The sequence below is a fragment of the Gracilinanus agilis genome, chromosome X (genome assembly GCF_016433145.1).
Source record: "Gracilinanus agilis isolate LMUSP501 chromosome X, AgileGrace, whole genome shotgun sequence".
NCBI lineage: Eukaryota > Metazoa > Chordata > Mammalia > Didelphimorphia > Didelphidae > Gracilinanus > Gracilinanus agilis.
The window spans coordinates 54005657-54018554 of NC_058136.1; the positions used below are offsets into that span (position 1 = coordinate 54005657).

General features: G+C 45.0%; 1 pseudogene; it reads right to left on the reverse strand.

Annotated features, from left to right (window-relative positions):
* Positions 1-4518: 4518 nt before the first annotated feature.
* Positions 4519-5488, reverse strand: LOC123253837 (annotated as a pseudogene).
* Between the last annotated feature and the right edge of the window lie 7410 nt (positions 5489-12898).

Here is a 12898-nt window from a genome sequence, read left to right on the forward strand (position 1 = left end):
CGAAGGGTATATATGTTCTGATACCCTTTGGGTATAAAATTGCTCTCCAAAATGGTTCGAATTCAATCAATTCACAAATCCCCAAACAGGAAATTAGTGTTTCAACTTTCCCATATTCCCTCTTAAGCTTTGTCATTGGCCTTTTCTGTACTACTAGCCAATCTGATAGGTATGGGGTGGTACCTCAGAGTTGTTTTCATTTGCATTTCTCTTGTTAATAGTAATTTAGAGCTTTTTTTTTTTTTTTTTTTGCATGACCATAGAGAGCTATAATTGTCTTGAGCTATCTGTTCATATCCTTTGACCATTTATCAATTGGAGATTCTTACATATTTAACTCACACCTCCATGTTTTTGAGAAATGAGTTCTTTATTAGAAAGTCTTGTAAAAAAATTTGGACCATTATGAATACTGTGTATTACTTACTCTCCGTGCTATTTACCCGTTTAGTTTCTGATCTCCACCTTCCCTCAGTTTACCCTCTTTTCTTACCCTCTTCCCCGCCTGCTTTCCTGTAGGATACAATGGATTTTCTATACCCAATTGATTGTGTAGGGATATATACACAGTTTAATCTCATTGAATGACTTTTGAGTTCTCTTTTCTTGTTTGTCTTTTTATGCTTCTCTTGAGTCTCATATTTGAAAGTCAAGTTTTCCATTCCGCTCTGGTCTTTTCCTCAGGAATGTTTGAAAGTTCTCTATTTCATTGACTACCCTCCCCCTTTTTTTCCCCCTTTTTTCAACTGAAGGGTTATGCTGATTCTTAGTTGAAGTCCTAGCTCCTTTGTCAAAACTCTGGAATATAATATTCTCTGCCTTCTGATCTTTTAATGTAGAAGTTGCTAAATCTTGTGTTATCCTCCTGACTGTGGCACCACAGTATTTGAATTGTTTATTTTTGGCTACTTGCAATATATTTCTCCTTCACCTGGGAGTTCTGGAATTTGGCTATAATATCCCTGGGAGTTATCCTTTTGGGAGGTGATCAGTAGGTTCTTTCCATTTCTATTTTACCCTTTGGTTCTAGAGTGTCAAGGCAGTTTTCCTTGAAAATTTATTTCAAAATAGTCTTAAGTTCTTTCTTTTTTTTTTTTTTTTTTTTTTTTTATAAAAAGTTCTTTTCCTCAGCAAATGTTTGTACTTCCTTTTCCATAGAGCCAACTTTGCCTTTCAAGAAGTTCTCTTCAGTGCATTTTTGCATATCCTTTTCCATTTGGCCAATTCTCCTTTTTAAGGAGTTCTCATCATTGGATTTTTGTGCCTCCTTTACAACCTGTTGACTTTCTTCATAATTTTCTTGTATTGTTCATTTATTTTCCCAATTTTTCTTCTACCTTTCTTACTTGATTTTTAAAATGCTTTTAGATCTCCATTCTTTCTTTTTGGGCTTGAGCAATTCCTATTTTTTTTTTTTTTTTTTTGGAGGCTTTGGATGCAGCACTATTGACTTTCTTGTCTTCTTCTATCAACAAAATAACTTTCTATGTTGAGTTTCTTTTTTGTTGTTGTTGTTTGCTCATTTTTTAGCCTTTTTCTTTTCTTTTAATTAAAAAAATGTTAAAGTTGGGCTCTGTACCAGTGGTAAAGGGAGCACTGTTCAAGCTTCAGGTTCTTTGTGGAGCTGCCTTCAGAGCTGGCTCCAGGGATCTATCTGCTTTCAGTTCTTCCAAGGTGGTATGATGGAAGGAGAGGTGTATTGAATACTCTTCTGGCCTATGCTCTGGTCTGTTAGTAACCCCAAGCATTCTTTTCCCCCTTGGAACTGTGACCAGTGTCCCCTGCTCCTCTGTGACCACAAGCACTCAGGTGTCTATTAATGTTCTTCCTCACCCTGAGATCATGCCCCAGACTGTGACCTGGTTCTGTGTATGGGCAATGTGACAAAAGTCTTGCACCCAGAGCCAGCAAAGGGACCTTTGTAATCTCCTGACATCCTTCCCCCTCCCTCCCCTTACTGTCTGTGGCTATGTCCCCCCGCCTCCCAGAAGCCTTTGCTGCTGATTCACTTGTACCTGAGGCCTGTTGCTATGGTGGAGCCTACCCTGATAATACTGCACTCCATCTCCACTCCAGTGCACTAGATCTCTTGCGCTGGCCTTCTAAGTTGTTTTGTGCTGGAAAATTACCTCACCTTGTCTTCTTGTGGGTTATGCTGCTCCAGAATTCATTCTGAGGTGTTATTAGAGCACAGATGAGGCTCTGTACCTCCTGTGCCATCTTGGATCTGCCCTGCCCTCTGGACCCCCTTCCCCCAAGAATATGTTTTCTTATGAAGCCAATTCAGATACAAGAATTTAGCACGTGGCCAAGGAAGCAATTAATCCAAAAATCTGCCATGAACCCCAACAGTTTTCTAGACTTAAGTTATTGCAGGCTGACACATTATCTCCCTTCCTCCTCATCATCCTCATCTTCCAAATCAACTCATCACGACTCACCTCAGCAGCGTTCTGTGGATTGTTGGTTTATTGTAAATTCCAGTCGCCAAAATCTCTGAAATTCAATAACTTAGTGGAAACTATGGCAGGGAGGGTTGACTCTACCCTGCCAGGTTTCTCTTTTTCTTTCACTGTGAAGGTAGTCTTGGGCTCTCAAAGGTTTTGACAGCCAAGCACAAACTTTCATAGGTCCAGCCCAAGCCATAGCAGCCTAGAACACAAGCATGGGCCGGGTCACCCCCACAGAACTTCATACATACCTACACACTGGAGTGAAACAGCACTGATGGATTGCCACCATTTACAACTTCTTCAGAACCAGATCCCTGGTCCTGACTAATCATTTAATTGCATGATGGGATAGACTCTCATGTCATTCAATCTGTAGACATTTATTAAGTGTCCACTGTGTGCCAAACATGTACTATGCTGATAAGTGCAGGCAATACAAAGAAAGGCAAAGAGACAGACCCTACCCATCAAATAGCCCACAGTCTCATGGCGGAGACAGCAAGCAAACAACTAAGCACAGAAGTTATATGCAGGATAAATGGGAAACAATGGAGAGAGGGAAGGAATGATAATGAAGAGGGGTTGGAGATGAGTAGTCCGGGCATGGGAGCTAGCCAGAGAGAATTCCCAGAGCCCAGAGATAGAGGGTCTTGTTCGTGTAACAGCCAAGAGTCCAGTGTCACTGGATGGAAGAGGATGGGGGGAGAGGGGGGGGGTCAGGTTATCAAATACTATGAATGCCAAGTAGAGAATTTGGTATTTAACCCTGGAGGAAACAGGGAGCCACTGGGCCTGTGCATTGGGGAAAATCCTGTTTAGAATTAAGAGAGTTGCAGAGCTGGAATGTGTCTATCTAATTCTACTTTCATAAATAAGGAAAAATGTGTCCAAAATGATGATGGCATTTCTTGATGGCACGTGCTAGGCAGTTGTACCCACTTCTCTTAAATGCCGACCACATCGCTCTGCCTCTGAACATTCATTATTTTATTAACAAATATCTTAACAGAGTACCCCAAATGTAAATTCAGAGCAGTCTGCTTCTTCCCAGGGGCCAATGTTAATGGGGAGCCCATTCCAGTAACACATTGGCTTTGAAGACAACCAGAACTTGCCTCTGGGGCACCATCAGGAGAGGTATAGACTGTGTTCTTATGCTGTTTGAATTGTTGAATCTCTGTCTCTTCCCCTTGATTCCTTGTGCTAGAGACAGCATGTTGGCAGCGCGAGACAGTGGCTGATGGAGGGAGCAGCAAGTGGCGTGTGGTGGGTTTTGCTGTTGATCTGTTGGTGTTTTTGCCCAGAAGGAATCTGCAGCTAGAGGCAAGGCTCTGCTGCCCAGCTGGGATGTAGCTAATTGTGATCCATCTCTGCTACCACTCATCATGCTAGTGCACCATTAGGGGAGTACTCAGGAGGACCTAAGTTTGAAACTGGTCTCAGACACTTTCTAGCTGTGTGACCCTGAACAAGTCACTTAACCCATTGGCCTGGCTCTCACCCCTTGTCCCTGTCTTAGAGCTGTTTACAGAAAGTAAGGATTTTTTTTTAAAGACTCCTCAGCTGGCTTGTTTCAGTTGGTAAATTCCTTTCTTTGGCCAATTCCAGCCCTGTTTGGGACTGACTTAGGCTGCTACAGTCCTGGGGCTCTCTCTTAGCAGGGCCTGAAATATGAGAGGAGACAATAGGGAGGCAGAGACAGACCCAGAAGCAGGCTTAAACACTGGGGGCGATGGCAATAGGGTCTTAGAAGTGTCATCACCAATCATTCTCCTTCTAGAGTGTGTCAGAAGAGTACTTGGTTATTATTCCCCTTGTCTGGCAAAAATGCCGCAGTGTCTGCGGGGGTTGCTCCTGGCCTTCAGCCCTTCTTCCTCACTTTTACAAGGGCTACTTTGGTCATTTAAAATCCTGAGGCCCTCTGGGTTTGGAGATCATCTTCCTGCAAAGGTTCAGCTAGTGCTCCAAATTGACCGATGATATGCCAAGGCACTAGAGGAAAAAAAGGCACTGTCAGAGGACTTAAGTTCAAATTCTACCCCTGCACTTTGTAGTGAGTGACCTCGGAAGTCACTTCACTTTGGCCTATAGTCTCTTCATCTGCAACACGAGGAAGGTGAACGCCTTGGCTTTTGAGTTTTCTTCCACCTCAATATCTATAACCCTCCCCCCCTTTAAAAGAAGTGAGTTGTGCACAGCGGGGTTAAATGCTTTATAGACAAGGAAAAAACCTGCTCTAGAACCAACTTATTCATCTTCTTCATCTTCCTCCTCCTTTTTCTTGTTCTTCTCAGCTTTAACAACTCCCTTTTTACCCACGTCATGTTTTCCCTTTTCATACTTTTCCTTCAGCTTAGCTGCCTTCTTTTCATAAGCTTGTTTGTCATCTGTAGCAGTGTTAGTCCACATTTCTCCCAATTTTTTGGTCACATCTTCCAATAGAAAGACCAGGATGCTCCCCTTTGATTTTTGGACGATACCCAAAACAGAATGAGAAAAATGCCGAAGGAGGCCTCTTTGGTGCATTGGGATCCTCAGACTTCTTTTTTGTTTCTCCTTTAGGTGGTATGTAGGCTTTTATTTCTTTCATAACAAACCTCATCAGCTTTTGCCATGTCCTCAAATTTTCCTTTCTCTTTAGCTGACATTGTCTCCCACCTTTCTGAGCATTTTTAGAAAATTCTGAGAAGTTCGCAGAAGCATCTGGGTGCTTCTTCTTATGTTCCTCCCAGCAGGTTTGCACAAAGAAGGCATATGAAGACATTTTCCCTCTTGGCTTCTTGGGATCACCTCTGCCCATTTTTTATTATTTGCCCTCAGTGCCCGTCTAGCTCTTGCCCTGGCACTGTCTTAAGTACTTCTATAATAAATACAAGCACCTGCAGATCTCTGGAGGCTGTGTTTGGATACCACTGGGAGCCACCACTTGAGCATGGACTTAGCAGACTAAGATGTAAATCTTAGTTCTTTAGCCATATGTGTATCTACACGCTGTTTTCCTGCCTGAGGAAATGGATAATAGCAGGTCTGGTTTGGGCCCGGGAGTGGGAGAAGAGCTCCACAGTGAATGATTGCTCTGGGAAGAATGGGCCCATGTGTATAGCTCTGCCTTACCTTGCCAAACTCGGGATTCCAAAGATTGGGTAAGCCATTAGGGTGGCTTCTGCAATAGTTAGGTGAGGTCCTTATTAGGGGAAAGAACAACTCTCGTAACTGAAAAACAAGCAGTTGGGGAGGAAGGCTTGGGGGGCTCTGGGCAGATGCAGGAGGGCCCGTGCTTGGGGCCTTGGCCTGGAGCTAGCTCCCATAAGCTTCTGCTGGAGTTTCCTCTCATACTTCTTCAGCATGAGAGCAGGCCATCCTCCTTGCAAAGAACAATTGGAAATTGCAAGGGAGGGCAAGTCTTAGTAAGCAGCAGGCTGAGCTTCCCCTTCCCCGCCTTAGGAAGCCTGTTCCTTGTGAGCTAGAGTAGTCCTGGGGCCATTTCTTCAATAATGGATTCTCTTCACCTTGTTATTGCAGGTTTACAGAAATCCTGCATTTCCAATTTCCTAACATGGAGAAGGATTCAGGATCAGAGGTCTCTGTATCCCAACACTTGAATGACCGTAAATGGTGGTGGGCAGATGATCTCCTCACTGTCAGCTTTTGGTTTGGGGGGAGGGGGGTTGGGGGGAACGTAGTGGGGAGGTTCCATTTAGTTTGTATATTTTATGTGAATTGAAAAACACTTTATTCAGGATTTGAGTAGGCCCAGCACAAATACGATATGTCCTTTTTGCTTTGGGGGGGGGGGCAGGGAAATTGTTGATTTTGCTTCTGTTTAAGACTATAGGATAACTCATTACATTGTGGCTTCTCTTGCCCCTGAGCTCTGTTCCCAGCTCTGTTTTGCTTTGTATGGTGATAGTCCATCCATTGAACAAACATTACAGCTACTTCCTGTGTATAAGGTATTATGCTAATTATATGTGATCCTTATGCTAACCTTTTACTCTCCTTGATGGTTGGTTCTCAGCTGTGTGGGTTTTCTAGAACCAGCCTTTTTTTTCTTTTTTTTTTTTATGTTTGTTTCTAGCCAAAAGAACCAGGATTTGTCTTTTGGGAAACTATTTAGAGTGTACCCTTCTGTATGTAATGTATGAAAATGATATTAACAGAGCTGGAGATACTTGATTGGTTGGCACTATAAAATGTCCAGGAAGCCGCCAAAGCAAAGACACTGGCACAACAATATGTTGGTTCTAGAAAAGTCCAAATACCATGATGCAGTTTTATGTCAATAGCAGATGTATTCTTGTACGTCGTTCTGAGCTAAAGCAAAGATGCTATGTTTGGTAGTAATTACAGTATGTGTCATCAGCATCATAGAAACAGATGGCGCTTGCCTGTTTTGTCATGAAGCTCTCAGGTCTCGTACAAGTCAATTAAAAACTGTTTTGGAGGTGTTCGTGATGCCTATTGTTTGTAATGTCAGTCATTCACAGATGCGGTGCTCCTTCCCCAACCCGTCCTCTAACACTGAAACTGGAAAGCTTTTAACAAAACTTGGTCAGCGAGAATAAGTACGGTATGGTGAGGGTCTGCAACACTTGGCCCCCGTTCTCTGCTCTGTGGCACTAACCACGTCGGTCATTAGAAATTACACTTAAGGTGAAAGGAAGTTAGGGCCCCCTTTGTTTACCTTCCTGTCATGGGGAGCGTGGTCTCTGACGTCCTGTATTGTATAACGATATTCTGCTGCATCTGTATACCACAGGTTGTTCAGCCATATTTCAGTAGTGTGTAAAACCAACTTAAAAGGAAACCGACCCCAAATCAAGTAAGGTGAGAATAGAAAGCCCCAAATCCAGGCCTTTCCTGCCATTTGGAAAAGGCTTTGGGCATGTAATCAGACTGGTTATAAGTAGTTGGGAATAAATGTAGATGGTGTACTGGACAAATCTGAAATGAGTATAATGGCTGCCGAAAAGTCTGACTCGAGCTCTGGGAAGCCGGCTGCCTGTATGATGCTCCTTTTTCTTTGCCTTGCCTGCTAAGCTCCCTGACCCATGCAGCCTAAAACTCCGTGTTGGTCCAGAGGCATCCAGAGATAAGTGGTGGAAGCACCACTCCATGAAGGTGATTTCAGAAAGCATGAGGATGCTTAACAATGGGCTGCAGAGCTGTTGTGCAGAGATTGATAGAAATCCTTCTCGAACCTATTTCTGTTTTCAGCCTCTGCTCCCTCTTGAGATTACTTTCAATCAGCTGTATTAAGAGGCTCTCAGGATGTGATGAGCATGTGCCAAGCCTGAGATTTAGGAGCCAAAGGCCAGGAATACCCAAAAAGAAGCAAAGCTAAACTGGATGCTGGGAAACTGAAGGACCGAAGGGTTTTGGATTGATGTGCAAAGAACTTAGAAAAGGTCTCTTAAGAAAATGGTATTCCTCCCTACTTAGATTATCATTCTGGGAAGGGGAAAATGCAGTGGAACCATTGTTTCCTATTTTTCCCTTATCTCTGCCCACCCGTACTCCCCAATCTGCCTTCCCCCCCCCCCCCCCCCCAAAAAAAATCCAGGTGGAATCAAAAATTCTGAAGAATTATGTAAGGGTCACCTAACAGTCCAGATGGGATGGTATAATTGGGGCCATGTTTGTCTAACCTCATGCCAAAACCACACATCAAGACAGCAGCCCTCCTCCCCAGGAGCCCCAAGAAGGTCTTCAGGATTGCCTAGATTGCTCTTCAGGGTTGCTCAATGACATTTGATCCAGAGTCATGAGCCAACCACTTTTCACTTCAGTTGAGTTGCACTAATGACAATGGCAACAAATCGGGGTGAGCCTATAGTACTACCAGACTGAGAACCCAGTCACACAGGCCTATGGGAAGTCTCAACAATAAACTAATTATTTGCCCTTTCTACTTACTTGAAATTGTAGAGAAGGGAAGAGAAACCTGTTTTAGAATGGAAACCCCGTTGGAAGTCCATATTGGATGGGGCATTTCCAAGCTTTATCCCCCTCTTCCATTTCTTGGAATATAAGGGGCCACTTCAGACCAAAGGTAGGGGAAGGAAAAGAGGAGTCCTTTTGGATAAGCCAGAAAATGAATCATCTGGGTCCCAGGACTTCCTCTAAGCTGAAAATCTTTGCAGATTCAAAGCACCACAGGCACTTGAATGAGTAGACTTGTTAGCCAACAGTTTCTTCAAATCTATGCTGATTCCTTCTGCTTCACTTCAAACCCTCCCTCAGAACAAAGAAAACTCATCAAAACCAAGTGTCATGCTCTGCGCATATAACACTCTATGCCTGTAGCCTACCACCTGCTGAGAGCATTTACAATCAGACAGTAATGTAGCCTGAAGCCACTGCAGTCATGATATGATCAGGGACCTTGCTTTTCCCTTAGTGTACTAAGTACTTAGTGTACACTTGGTGTTTGAGGAATGCTTGCTGACTGGCTGGCTGGCTAACTGGCTTTATTTTAGTGCAGAAGATTAAGGTCCAGAAAACTCCGTTTCAAACAGGGCCTAACGTCAAGAATGAAAACGTGTGCCTCATGGGCTGGTCATGCTAAAATACAGTAGCCAGTTATTGTTTCTCTCCACAGTAGTTTATTATGTCAGGAACCAAAGGAGATCGAGGCAAGTTCCCTCCCTTATTTAGGGAGATGCAGTGTAGAAAAGGAGAAAGGGTACAGGAAGTAGAGTCTGAGGCTCTGGATTCAAATCTCAGCTCTGCCATTTTTTGCCTAGGTATCCTTGGGTAAGGTAGCTCTTGGCCTGTTTTTCCTCTGCAAAATGAGGGAGTTAGACTGGATGACCTCTAAGTTCCCATCTAGTTCTCCATTTCTGAGCCTATGAGAGACTCCATACACAAAGGGCAAAAGATAAAGTAGATTTTTAAGTATACAAGAAAAGTAGAAGCCAAATAATAGGGCAGTTCTGATGAAGACATCACTCAGGGTGTAAGCATGGATGGCAGGGGGAGGGTTTAGGGGGAAAGATAATGAGTTCTGTTTTAGCCATGTTGAGTTTAGGATGCCTGTGGACTGTGGCTGGAGATAACACATGGAGCTTCCAGACAGGCAGAGGGGCTGTCATTGATCTCGGCAGGCTTCGTGGGAAGGGCCATCTGAGCTGGGCTTGAAAGACTGACTGGGGGAGCAGATAGGCAGCACAGTGGATAGAGCACCGTACCTGGAATCAGGAAGACGGGTTGAAATCTGGCCTCAGATACTTCCTAGCTATGGACACTGGGCTTACCTCCAGTTGTCCAGCCTTTGCCATTCTTCTGTCATAGAACTGATACCAAGTCAGAAGGTAAGAGTTTAAAAAAAGTGACTGGGAGGTCATCAAATAAAGGGAGATAGCAGTGAAGAGGAAACGACACAGCGTCCCTGGTACACTGAGAAGTACATGAAGGAAGGCTCACCCAGGGCATATTCTGGTGGCCAACCTGCTATCTTGGCTTTGCTAAGGGGTGGGTCAAATGCAGTCACGCTAGGATATCAGAACCCAGGTCGAGGAGTGCTGTTATTTGCCCAGGTACGACATCTCCATTTGGGAACATGGGAGAGCAGGAAAAAGCCAGAAACTCAGGACTAGCTGCTCTTGCCTTGCCTACACTACTTAGTTCTCCCTGTGGAACTAGGACTGGGCCTTCCTGGGATCCAAGCTGAAGTAGTGGTAACAGCACTTGCGCATAGGCTCTTTGCCACCATCTGGGAGCCACACAGGAAAATCCCCACCATTGGCCTTACAAATCAAAAGGACAAAAGGCTGGGATGGAGCAGGTCTGGAGCCATGGCACCATTCCATCTGGCACTGGACAGCAGCCATTACCTACCACCATTTCTCCTAATACAATCAAGCAAGTCTCTTGTCTACCGGGGCTAGATGGTCCAACTCCCAAGGGATATATGACTTTGCAGGTCCCCGGCACAATCTACTTCTTTGCCCCGTTCCTCTAGAAGTAATGGTAGGTCTGCACTAGCACTGAAAAAGGATGATTGAGGCAGCTATCCCCATAATTTAATCCCCAGCATTTTTATGTTAAAAACAGAAGTAATCAGGACAAAAGTGTCTCTTGTCCCCTTCATTTGCTAGCTTAAGCCAAGGGCCCGACTGGACTTTCTAGCCGCAGAAGTGACAAGTTCTCACTGCTTCCAAAGTATTAACTCTCCTTTTGTGGCATTCCAGGCAACATTTTCTTAGTCTTAGTATTCAGGAATCTCAGAATGTTCCAAAGGGATTTCCATAGGACGTCTTCCACTGGAGAGCTCAAGCTCATTTGCTTGTTTTCTCTAACGCTACCATCCTAGCTCTGTCACTTATACCAGTGTGACCGTGGGCCATATTCCCTTCCCTTGTCTGGGCCTCAGTTCCCTCATCTTCAAAATGAAGGTTGCTTCTGAGTCCCTTTCTATTCCAACTCTGTGATCATGTAATACCACAAGCCTACCAGTTCTAACTGGTATCGAGAAGAAATAGATCATTTACCTGATGGGAAGGACAGCAGCTTAGGTGGAAAATTCATTGTCCCCCACAGATGTCCCAAAGGAAGTTTTCTGTTTCAAATCCATGACATCAGTGGCCCTAAGTTGGTCATAAAGCATTGTACGTTGACAAAGCCACTGATATTGCCACAGGTTTGGAACAGAAAACTTCCTTTGGGAGATCTGTGTGGGACACTGGACTTCCTGCCATAGCTAGAGGGTGTTAGAAGGGCGTTCCTGAGACCAGGGCACCGAACTCGAAGGATCGAGGGGCTGTGGCCCACTACGCAGCCCAAAAGGTAGGTACTTCGCCTCTCCCTCTCAATGAATTCAGCCCCTTATGTGCTCTGTGGAGCACGCCTCCAAGATGAGAGAATGCAGTTACTACTCAAAATAGACGGTCCCAATATACACAATCCTGCAATGTGAATTAAAATGATTAGCAGACAGGACTGACTGCTGGGCCCCGAGCAGCAATGAGGACATACATCTCCCTCCTTTTGGTAGAGGCCGAGGACTACAGGAGTGGAATGTTACTCTTTCAAGCAGCCCACTGGTTGATTTTGCTTCCTTTTGTTTGTTACAAGAGAAGACTCACAGGTGAATGGGGGGGGGGGGGGAGGGAAGATACCTAGAAATTACTGTGATGTACAAACAAAAGGCATTAATGAAAATTCAATTTAAAACAATGTTGGGAACTCACAGTGTTGTCCAACCTGGTGAGGAAGAGCCTATGGATTAAGAAGCCACTTTTCCAAACTCTTCCATCTCCTGTTGGAGGGAAGCCAGCAGGTCACTGAATCAGACAAAGGCACCTGCATCCCTGCAGATCTGGTAGAAATAAGTTGAACCCAGAAAAGAGAGCACAACCCTGTCCTCGGTGTACCTTGGCGAACATGTCAGACATGGCGTCAAGAGGGCTTAAAAGGGCCAAATGGGTAAAGCCCAGTTTTGGTCTGCCAACAGCTTGAGTTTCTAAGGAGTCCTGAAACAACTTGCCCTGGTCTTCTAGAGAAACCTTGGAAAGTGTCTGATTTGGTGTCCTGGGAGGATCCGGCTGGAGATGAAGACAGCCGGGGGAGGGAAGCAATGGAAGCTGGTTTTTTGGTGGCTAGAAGCCTGCTTGCCAAGCTGCTGTCTATTTGCCCATTTTGGGAGTCTTGACTGCTTTCCAGACCATACCTGGGCAGGGGGGGGGGGGGGGGGGGTTCTGGTGTTCAAATACCCTTTTAAAAGTCATCCCTGCTGCCCTCACTTCCAATTGCCTCACACGTAGTGATTTAAAATGCTTCCTAACTACTCACAAGTCAGTTCCAGGGGACGGTCCCCGAGAAAGTGTCCAGGGGAGGGTCAGCTCATTACCTGGAAGGGTTGATCAAAAAGTGTGATCACTTTGGTTTTGAGGGTGTGGCCTACATACCAAAGCTTGTACCAAACAGATTTCGGGCTGGAGGCGAAAGGAGTGACCCCACTTCCCGCTCCCACCACTCTAGCCACTTCCTACTGAAAAACATCTCACTGGCTGTGCCAAAGAGACCATCCACTTCCATCCTGGTAAAATGGGTCTCGGGAAATTCTCCCCAAAGGCCTGAGGCTTCTCTCATTTGCTTTCTGCACACAGATGTGCCAACGGCCTTGAATTTGAGAGACCTTTGTGGAGTTCCGCGGACCTGCTTGCCAAGGTACTGTCCGTTCACCCCTTCCTTGGTTCTTGGCTGCTTTCTGACTCTACCTGGGCATTGGAGAATTCTGTTCAAATTCCCATTATAAGAGTCTCTGTCCAGGCCCCTGCACCTGAGTGTGAATAGAGGAAAACAGTTCTTCGGATGCTGAGGTCAAGGTGAAAGGGTGCCCCTCCAAGGGGATCACCGAGGGGCAGCTGACAAAAGATGCAGAAGCCGTGCTTGCCCGTCTGCACCTCCAGTACTTTGGAAGGGGGCAGGATCACCTATGAGAG